This window comes from Lacerta agilis, chromosome 5 (assembly GCF_009819535.1).
Source record: "Lacerta agilis isolate rLacAgi1 chromosome 5, rLacAgi1.pri, whole genome shotgun sequence".
Taxonomy (NCBI): domain Eukaryota; kingdom Metazoa; phylum Chordata; class Lepidosauria; order Squamata; family Lacertidae; genus Lacerta; species Lacerta agilis.
Genome location: NC_046316.1, coordinates 15,799,078 through 15,808,607, shown reverse-complemented (window position 1 = coordinate 15,808,607; position 9,530 = coordinate 15,799,078). Strand labels below are relative to the sequence as shown.

The 9,530-nt window shown below is 43.7% G+C and overlaps 1 long non-coding RNA gene across 1 annotated transcript; it reads left to right on the top strand.

Moving 5' to 3' along the window:
• Window positions 1-1,299: 1,299 nt before the first annotated feature.
• LOC117046289 lies at window positions 1,300-8,845 on the top strand. Its single transcript, XR_004426553.1, has 2 exons — window positions 1,300-1,357; window positions 8,445-8,845. It is a non-coding gene; the product is annotated as an uncharacterized LOC117046289 (long non-coding RNA).
• The last annotated feature ends 685 nt before the right edge of the window (window positions 8,846-9,530 follow it).

Here is a 9,530-nt window from a genome sequence, read left to right as displayed (position 1 = left end):
ACCAGTCCAGCGAAGTTGATGTTGAAGAATCATTGCTTCAACAGTGGTGATCTTTGCTTCTTCTAGTACACTGGCATTAGTTCGCCTCATTTCTGACTTTTGGCAGGGGACATCATCTGTCTTAATGTACACAAATATACATGCCCAAATAATGAACATGCCATACAAATCAAGGGTAGAGTTGCAGACCCTCTGCATTTAAAGAAGCCATCCCAGTTTCTGATTTGATCCTGGGATGTCCCACTTTTCCTTAGGATGTCCCTATTTTCACTGGAAAAATGTTGGCGGGTATGGAGTTATCCAACCCCTGAGCTGTCTGAAGGCAATCTTGTATAGGTAAGTTTTTTTTTAATGTCTTCTTATGTTTTTATATGTGTTGGAATCTGTGCTGGATAAATGGGGATAAATAGTAAAATTATCGTTAAGGAATTGGGTGTCCCTATTTTCATCGGAGAAATGTTGGAGGGTATGAGGTCGCCATACGTCTGGAAATTCCTGGACATGTCTGCTTTTGGGGGTCCTACATGCCCATCTGAGGGGAATTATAGATTTTAAAGCAAATGTCCTGGATTAAGGTATTTTAAAAAAAAACATAACTTTTTTGTGTGCGGGCGGCTCTGGCGGTGGCTCGGACTCAGGCTTGGGCTCTGGTGTGGGTGGCTCAGGCTCGGTGGTGAAAGAGGCACTATCGAGAAATTGCCCTAAAACAGCTGCACAGCTTTTTGTGTCCAGTTTTTTAGCTCTTGAAATATGGCAACCCTAATCAAGGGGGAAAGATGTGTATATATCTGAACATCTTTCATGAAACAACAAAATGGTTAGCAGTGCAATCCTTGTATATATCTACTCATAAGTAAGCCTTGTTGAATTCAGTGGGACTTACTCCCAGGTAAGTGAGCAAAGGAGCGTATCTTAAGAATGAGATTTTGTGTGAAAGAACTGAAAAGAAGCTATTGTTTAAGAATGTGGTTTCAGGCAGTAAAATAGCAGGAATGAGATGTACTGCCAGACCTCCTGGAAATATCTTGGTTGTTTCCCTCCATCACTCATTGTTACATTCAGTGAGTCAGTGGCAAATAATGTAACAAACATATACTCGTCTTCACCCCGTGAATGCTGGATGATAAGTCTCCTTCTTCATCTGTTCGTGTGAATTACTACAGCACCATGCAGCCAATCATGAAATCCGCTCCATGCTACGTTGCAGGAGAGAAACAGGGGCACTGGGGTCTCAGGCCCATTGAGACACCGAGCAACTCCCTTCTTGTTGCCTGCAGAAGCAAAGGAGGCCACTTGGAAGCATCACTTCACATAGCCAGCCCTTCCATCTGTTGAAGACAGGTTTATGAGCTCATTGGTACACCACACTCCCACAGGCAGTCTGTTTTGAGATTGCCAATTATCTGGGGCCAGGTTACATGAGATCATGCAACAGCTGCTTGGCAGGACCAGCCCTAGCATTAAGCAGAGTGAGGCAACCCCTCAAGTGACAAATGGTAGGGGGAGGGCAGCAGGAGCAGCCCCCACCCCCCCAACTGTTCCTCCTAAGTGCCCTTACCATACCCACCTTCTGTTGGAGCCAGGGGTGGAGGAAGGAGTGGGTGGAGGGAGCGGGTCACCCCAGGGTGTCACCACTGAGAGGAGTGACAAAATGCCGGGCGGCACTCACCGCAGGGCCTGCAGCACGCCTGAGCCAAGCATCCCCCCTGGGAGTGACACAGTGGCTTGGGCACCCGCAGGCTCCGCACTGCCCCAAATGGTCCACCCGCCGCCTCCCCCTCAGCTTTGGGGGAGGAGGCCGGCAAACTCCTTGGAGGATCCACGGAGCGTCCTGCCCCGGCTCACCCCACCCCATGGGCTGCTGGCCCTGCCCCCGCGGGTGGCTGGACCCACACCTGGGCGCAGGGCAAACACCCCAGGCGCCTGATCAGCCTGCTCTGCCGCTGGTTGGAGCACAGAATTATGCATGCCACACAGCCCACCTTGTGCCCCCCTCAGGTCCCAAGGAGGACACTATCTGTTGCCAGTACAGTCATACCTCGGGTTATGGCTGTGGGCTCCTTTGGCAGAAAGGGAAGGAAGGATACAAATTCAATCAATCAATCAATCAATCAATCAATAAATATTATTTATACCCCGCCCATCTGGCTGGGTTTCCCCAGCCACTCTGGGTGGCTCCCAACAGGGAACCAGGCAGAGGGCCTTCTCGGTAGTGGCGCCCACCTTGTGTAACGCCCTCCCAACAGAATTTACACAATAAAACATCAAACATTAAAAACAGGGTTGCCTTCAGATGTCTTCTAAAAGTCAAATAGTTGTTTATTTCCTTGACATCTGATGGGAGGGCGTTACACAAGGTGGGCGCCACTACCGAGAAGGCCCTCTGCCTGGTTCCCTGTAACCTCACTTCTTGCAAAAGGCCTTTCAGTGTCCATGCTGAATGATAGGGGTGCAGACACTCCTTTGGGTATACAGGGCTGAGGCTGTTTAGGGCTTTAAAGGTCAGCCCCTACACTTTGAATTGTGCTCGGAAACATACTGAGAGCCAGTGTAGGTCTTTCAGTACCAGTGTTATATGGTCCCAGTGGCCACTCCCAGTCACCAGTCTAGCTGCCGCATTCTGGATTAGTTGTAGTTTCCGGGTCACCTTCAAAGGTAGCCCTACGCTACATGGTGAAAGGTGTCACTTGGTTGAATCCAGCTAAGTTAGAGTAGACCAACTGAAAGTAAGCTGTGTTCATTCATTTCAGTGGGTCTACTCTGTGTATGACCAACCCACTGCCTTTACCTTCTGGGAGAAGCGGAATCCTTTGTTGATAGTATGGTCTCAGTAGAGGCCTGGAGCAGAGAGGATCTGTGACACCTGATATGCAAAGGGCAGAGATTGTTTTTCTTTTTCTTTTAAAAATTTTTTATTCATTTTATAAGATAAAGAACATAAATACATATACAAAAAGACAAACAAAACACAAACAACTCTTATATCAACTTCACATTTTCCCTTTAACATCTTGAGGGGACTTCCTCCGACCTCCCCTTCCTGGGTTTCATTACAAATCTTCTTTTAGCAGTTTAATAATTTAAACACCAATTCATTTTCATATTTTATACTATTAATATATTATCCTTTATATTCTCTTTTAATCATTCGTCAAAATCATAAAACCCCAATTTTATGCCTGAAACCTCTAGTTTCTTCCCTAGAATTTGATAAATTCCAAACATTACAATATTTCTTTAAGTAAACTTTAAATTTGCTCCAATCTTCTTGCACCGCGTCTTCCCTCTGGTCACGCAGTCTCGCTGTCAGCTTGTCAAGCTCCATAAAGTATCATTTTCCGTTGCCATTCTTCCACTGTTGGTATCTCCTGGTTCTTCCAGTTCTTTGCAATAAGTAGTCTGGTTGCTGTCATGGCATACAAAAAGAAAGTATTGTCCTTTTTGTGGATTTCCTCCCCTGTAATTCCCAAAAGAAAGGCTTCTGGTTTCTTCAAGAAGGTGTCTTTTAACACCTTTTTCATTTCATTATAAATCCTTTCCCAGGAGTCCTTTATTTTGGGGCACGTCTACCACATGTGGAAGAAGTTTCCTTCCTTTTCTTTACACTTCCAACATTTATTAACTGCTGTATGGTACATTTTAGCAAGTTTTACTGGAGTTAAATACCATCTACACATCATTTTCATCATATTTTCTTTCAAAACCGAACATGCACTAAATTTCATACCTTTCTCCCACAATTTCTCCCAATCTTTCAACATTATGTTGTGCCCCACATCTTTTGCCCAGTCAATCATAACTGATTTAACTTGTTCATCTTTCGTATGCCATTCCAGTAACAAATTATACATTCTGGAAAGATTCTTACATTTAGAATCCATCAATTCCGTCTCCAATCTGGATTTTTCTGTCTGAAAACCTGAATCTCTAAGGTGCTTCTGGAAGGAATTTTATTATTATTATTATTATTATTATTATTATTATTATTATTATTATTTATTTTGTTTTGACTATGGCAGACCAACACGGCTACCTACCTGTAACTGAATTTTTACTGTCTACTTTAATCATCTCGTAGATCTGATGGTACTGTAACCAATCAGTCAACCTATCTTTCAGTTGCTCATATGGTTTTAGCTTGAATTTGTTGTCTTCTTCCAACAATACATCACTATATTTCAACCAATTAGATTCCATATACAACCTTTGCTGCACCTTGGCTTCCAGAGGCGAGACCCACCTGAGTGTCTTGCTTGCTTTGTCTTTGTATCTAATCCAAACCTTGATCAATGCTTTCCCGATTATATGATTTTTAAAGCCTCTGTGGGTCTTTACTTTATCATACCATAAATATGCATGCCAGCCAAACAGATTATCAAAGCCTTCCAGGTCAAGCAGATCGGTATCCTCCAACAGAAACCAGTCTCTGATCCAACAAAACGCAGCTGACTCAAAGTATAACTTCAGGTCTGGCAGGGAGAAGCCACCTCTTTCTTTCGCATCAGTTAATAATTAAAATTCAATCCTCGGGTTTTTTTCCCTGCCAGGTAAACTTGGACAATACCTTCTAGGGCAGAGATTGTTTTGCAATGTCTGAGCAGCCAAAACTAACAACCAGGAAACGGCCTCAAAATACAGGTTGAACCAATTGTTTTCTTTTGTTAAGCTGTGTGTGATGCAGGTGCAAATAGAAATCTTTATTTCAAGATACCTCTATTTATATCTTGTCTGTCTCTCAAACATTTATTTCACACTTGTTCTAAGTGGCTGCCCGCTCTGCACTTCATACAGGATGACAGTTAAGGGCATGGTAGTGTTAGGGATGTCTTCCTACAAAGACAATTTTGCTGCGATTTCTCTGCATGAGAGCTGGGAACTGCCAGTAACTACTATAAGAAGTGCCTTTGCACTTTTCTATGAGACGGCAGCGGCGAGAGACAGCAGTATGTATTGTTTTTCAGCGCCCTTCGCTTTATTTTCGCGAGGTGTGGAGAGCATGAAAAATGTTTGCAACCTTCTTCCTTCCAGTCTTGAACACATCTTTGTGGCTTTTTGTGGCCATTTTCTCCTCTGATCCGCTTATAGAATCATAGAATCATAGAGTTGGAAGAGACCACAAGGGCCATCCAGTCCAACCCCCTGCCAAGCAGGAAACACCATCAAAGCATTCCTGACAGATGGCTGTCAAGCTTCTGCTTAAAGACCTCCAAAGAAGGAGACTCCACCACACTCCTTGGTAGCAAATTCCACTGCCGAACAGTTTGGGAGGATGGGGAAGAGCTGACGCCCCCACTGCTAAAGCCATGGGACCCCCCCCCTTCTGCGCCAAGCTCAGTGCAGGAGATTGACCCATTCGCTCCAGCAAAACAGCATGTTCACTCTTTCCCTCACACCCACCCATTGCAAACAGTTTCACACACTTTCACCATTGGGTGCAAAATACTCTGCAAAACAAGGGAAGGCTTGTTTCATAAGGAGAAGGGGGGGGGACGACAATTACAGCCCCCTGTCTGGACTATTTTTTTTTTTTACTCTGCTCTTCTCCTCAGTGAGCTCAGGGAAGCCTACACGGTCTCTCTCTCCTTCTTCGCATTTCATCCTAAACAAATAAATCCTGTGAAGCAGCCTAGGCAGAGAGACAGAGAGAATGTGACAGACCCAGTGAGGTCCATGGCTGAGTGGCGAGCTGAAACCCAGTCTCCCATTCATTGTTTGACACTGTCCAGTATATGACACGAGCTCTCTCCCCTTTGTCTCAGCACTTAATGGTTGCAAACGTCTCCTTCCTGCCATTCCATTTCAGGTTTTACTTGTTTTGGTATTGCTCTCGAATCGAAAATGCTGATTTATTTTTGGAGGTGGAGTGGCCGGGAGCTAAGGAAATTACCTGCCTTTCAACACGAGCTCTAAACATTTCCTAATGTCCTACCAAAGGAATGCATTATTTCCCCCCATCTCATATGTCTAGGTGGCTCGCAACATCATTTTTCTCATGACACGCAAATTACCTCCACATACAGCATGAAGGCCTTCCTATAGTTTCTCCTTGGCATCAGAAACAAATTGCCAGTCACATGTAAAATATTTGAGTCCAGGCCATGCCTCCGCCTTTGATTCTGCAACAATTGTGAAGGATGAGTTTCCCTGTTAGGTACGAGAAACAAAGGCTGATTAGCGATGACAGAGAAATTCAGTTCAGTTTGAAATTTTAATGTGAACCTGCCTAATTCACCCTTCCTTAAAAAAATGTGAACCTAAATGCTGCCCTTTGAAATCCACACATCTCTGCATTTTATGATGCAGTTCCCCAACCTAAAGATTTATAGAAAGTGCATATATTAGAGGAAAGCGTGCATAAAAGAGCATATATTAAAGTGCTTGCAGGACTGCACATATTAGGCAGAATTGTGTACGTTGTGCGAAAACCTGCCTTAAAATGCTGAATTTATTTATGATGACTTCTTAAAATATATTTGCAAATTGATGCAACAATATATAGTTTGAGCTGGGTTGTAGGAATTTTGACCCAGCCTGCAAAAATTTGAGGAAGGGGCTTATGTTAGTTCTGCTTTAACTGGCTGAATCTAATTCTTATGTATTTAACAACATTTCCACCCCACTCTTCCAACATTGAAGCTTCCAGAGCTGCTAACAAGTAAAAGAACTATTTAAAACAACAGTCATCTCATTGTAAGCATAAAAGAGCAGAATATTACTGAGCATTAGTAATGGCAAGATGTGTCAGTAACAAAAAATAAAGGAACACCAGACACTTCCAGACTGTCACTCTTTGAGGATGCAGTTCAATTACACACTGGCAAATTCAGGTTGCACAGAGAAAGCGGATTCGGTGCTCATGTACAACAAAACTGGGTTGTTGTTTTTAATGATGTTTTGTGCTAAGGAAAGTGACAGGGAACCCTGGAATGCACGGGGTAATAATTGCTCGATGCAACCACCCTGCCGTGTGATCCAAATGAATGCTCATCAATCAGGTTGTCTGGAAGTAAAAGTATCAGGCCCTCTTTGGAAGGAAATTCCAAAGATGGGGTGCCAACACTTCAAAGGCCCTGTCTAGGATCACTGACTCAGATGGTGGTGGAACTCAAAGAATACAATCTCAGGGTCAGGTTAAATGAAGATACATATAGAGGGGTTGATGGATAGAAGAGAGGGACCTGTGTAGAGACAGGACAGAGTGAGTTTCCCCTCAAGGTGTAAGGCTGAGGAAAGGGAAAACTTTTTTTCAGGCTGGGAAGACTAACTTTTTTGGATGGGAGGATTAAGGTATAATTATGGTAGTGGGCTATATACATATAATTTTGTGTTTTATTATGATTACTATTGGTGTTAATATTATTTTATTTCACCGTGAAAATTTTAATAAAATATTTGGGGGGGGGAATACAACCTCAGGGTCTGGGAAGGTTTATTTGGAAGAAGGCCATTCTGGGCTTTAAAGCAGAGCCATAGCTATGGGGAGGGGAGGGGACTAGCCAGGTTTTTTTGCCCCAGGTGAAGCTTGCAGAGGGGCTCCATGGGGGCTCCTAGCCTGTGCGTGTGTGTACACAAATGCACATGAGTGTGTATGCCAATCTGGGTCTTTGACCCAGGTGAAATAAAGCCTAGTTTTGCCCCTGCTTTAAAGTATTTCCCATTCATCCTGGAAGCAGACCAGAAGCCCATAACAAAACAAAATAATAAAAAAATCCTTCCAGTAGGACCTTAGAGACCAACTAAGTTTGTTCTTGGTATGAGCTTCCGTGTGCATGCACACTACCAAGAACAAACTTAGTTGGTCTCTAAGGTGCTACTGGAAGGAATTTTTTTTTTTATTTTGTTTTGACTATGGCAGACCAACACAGCTACCTACCTGTAACCAGAAGCCCATATAGTTCATTTCAAGACTGCCAAGGGATGTTCTGAAAAACCTGTCCCAGTTAGTAATCTGTTTGCTATTAATTAAGTAAACGACACTATAAAATGAGTGTCCAGATTCCCAGCCCAATCAAGGGGGAGATTCTCTTCTGCCATTCCCCTCAACAGTAATCAACTAGCCTCTAAACATTTAGCAAAATGTGTCCACATCAAACATTACTCTAAACCGGCAGCAGGTCCTCCCCGACCCTTATTTTCTTTCCCACCAAGAGAAATCCAGAGGCATCTTCTTGTTGTGGAAAAGATTTTCCTCGTGGAAAACACAATCCGGCTTCATTTCACTATCATGCAGCACAAAATGTGTGTCATTTTAATAAAGGGGTGTGCTTTCGAGTGGCATAAACTAAACCACAATGCAGTAAGCTGTGTGGTTCTTTTTCATTTGCCCAGAAAGGCCAGGTTGGGAAAATGTATTTGTAGTCAGGGCCATGTTTGACTTCCTCTGAAATCAGGAGGTATTGATTTGTTTTTTTCCCCTCGACTGATCCTCTCCTCTCTGTTTCCAGCTTCTTGCTGTGGTTTTGGAGCAGCTGCAGCCCAAAGCATTGTGGGAACGGCTTTCACATCTGAGCCCATTAGTCACCAGATGTCATCTGCTGCTGCCAGGGCTTCAAACAGCCGAGCAGACAATGTCCCATGCATGCTGAACATCTGAATGCCGACTCCTTCAATAATGTGGACAGCTCAATGGGTTCGAATGACATCCCAGAAGCACCTGACCTCAAAGCCATGTTTATACTGACACCTACAGCTCTGAGAGGAAACACAGGCAGCAGCGGAGGATTTTCAAGAGCAGCATTGTGAGCTGTTGCTTTCACGTTTATTTAAAGAAGAAAGAGGGTGGGGGAGAGAAACCCGGAAAGATTAATTGAGTGGATTTGCTAGAGGAAATAGACTTTTGATTGACTTTTTGCATTCATTGCATTTCATTCGCTTTTGCTGTGCAAAAGCATCAAACAGGGTTATTAAAAAGGTGACTTAGAGCCAAACAAAACATGACTTGTTTGGATGCTAAAATCCATTATTTCATTTGAAACAACAACAAACTGTCTCTCTCTCTGCACGTGTGTGTGTGTGTGTGTGTGTGTGTGTGCGCACACACACACACACACACACCCCTTCAGATACTAAAACAACTGTAGGCATAGAGTCAGCTTCAGGAATAGGGGAACCCTCAAAAATAAACCATCAGGGTTCCCATTTACCCTAAGGAAGGCAGGGGGTTGAAGTGGGCAAACTGATGGAGAGACCTCTGCTTACATGAATTGTGCAAGGAAACCAAATCACATGTCAAAGAAGTGAATATACCCCTTCCTAGCAGTTTGAACCCCCAGTAATGGTTTCTTTCAATGGAAGGCAATAGCAGTCCTAGTTAAAACTAAGGGGAAAGCAAAGGCCATGTCGGTGACTTTTCCCTGAAAGTTTTGGTCCAGTTCTTCTCCGTGAGCTCTCTGTTGACCTCTGGGTCCCAGCCACTGCCCCGCAGAGAGATTAATTGTGAGGGATGCTGTTTCTGATTTACTTACTTCTCTGCCATTCTTTTCTCCAGATTGCCATCCCAGAGAGAGCCAGATTAACTGTTAGGCTAATAA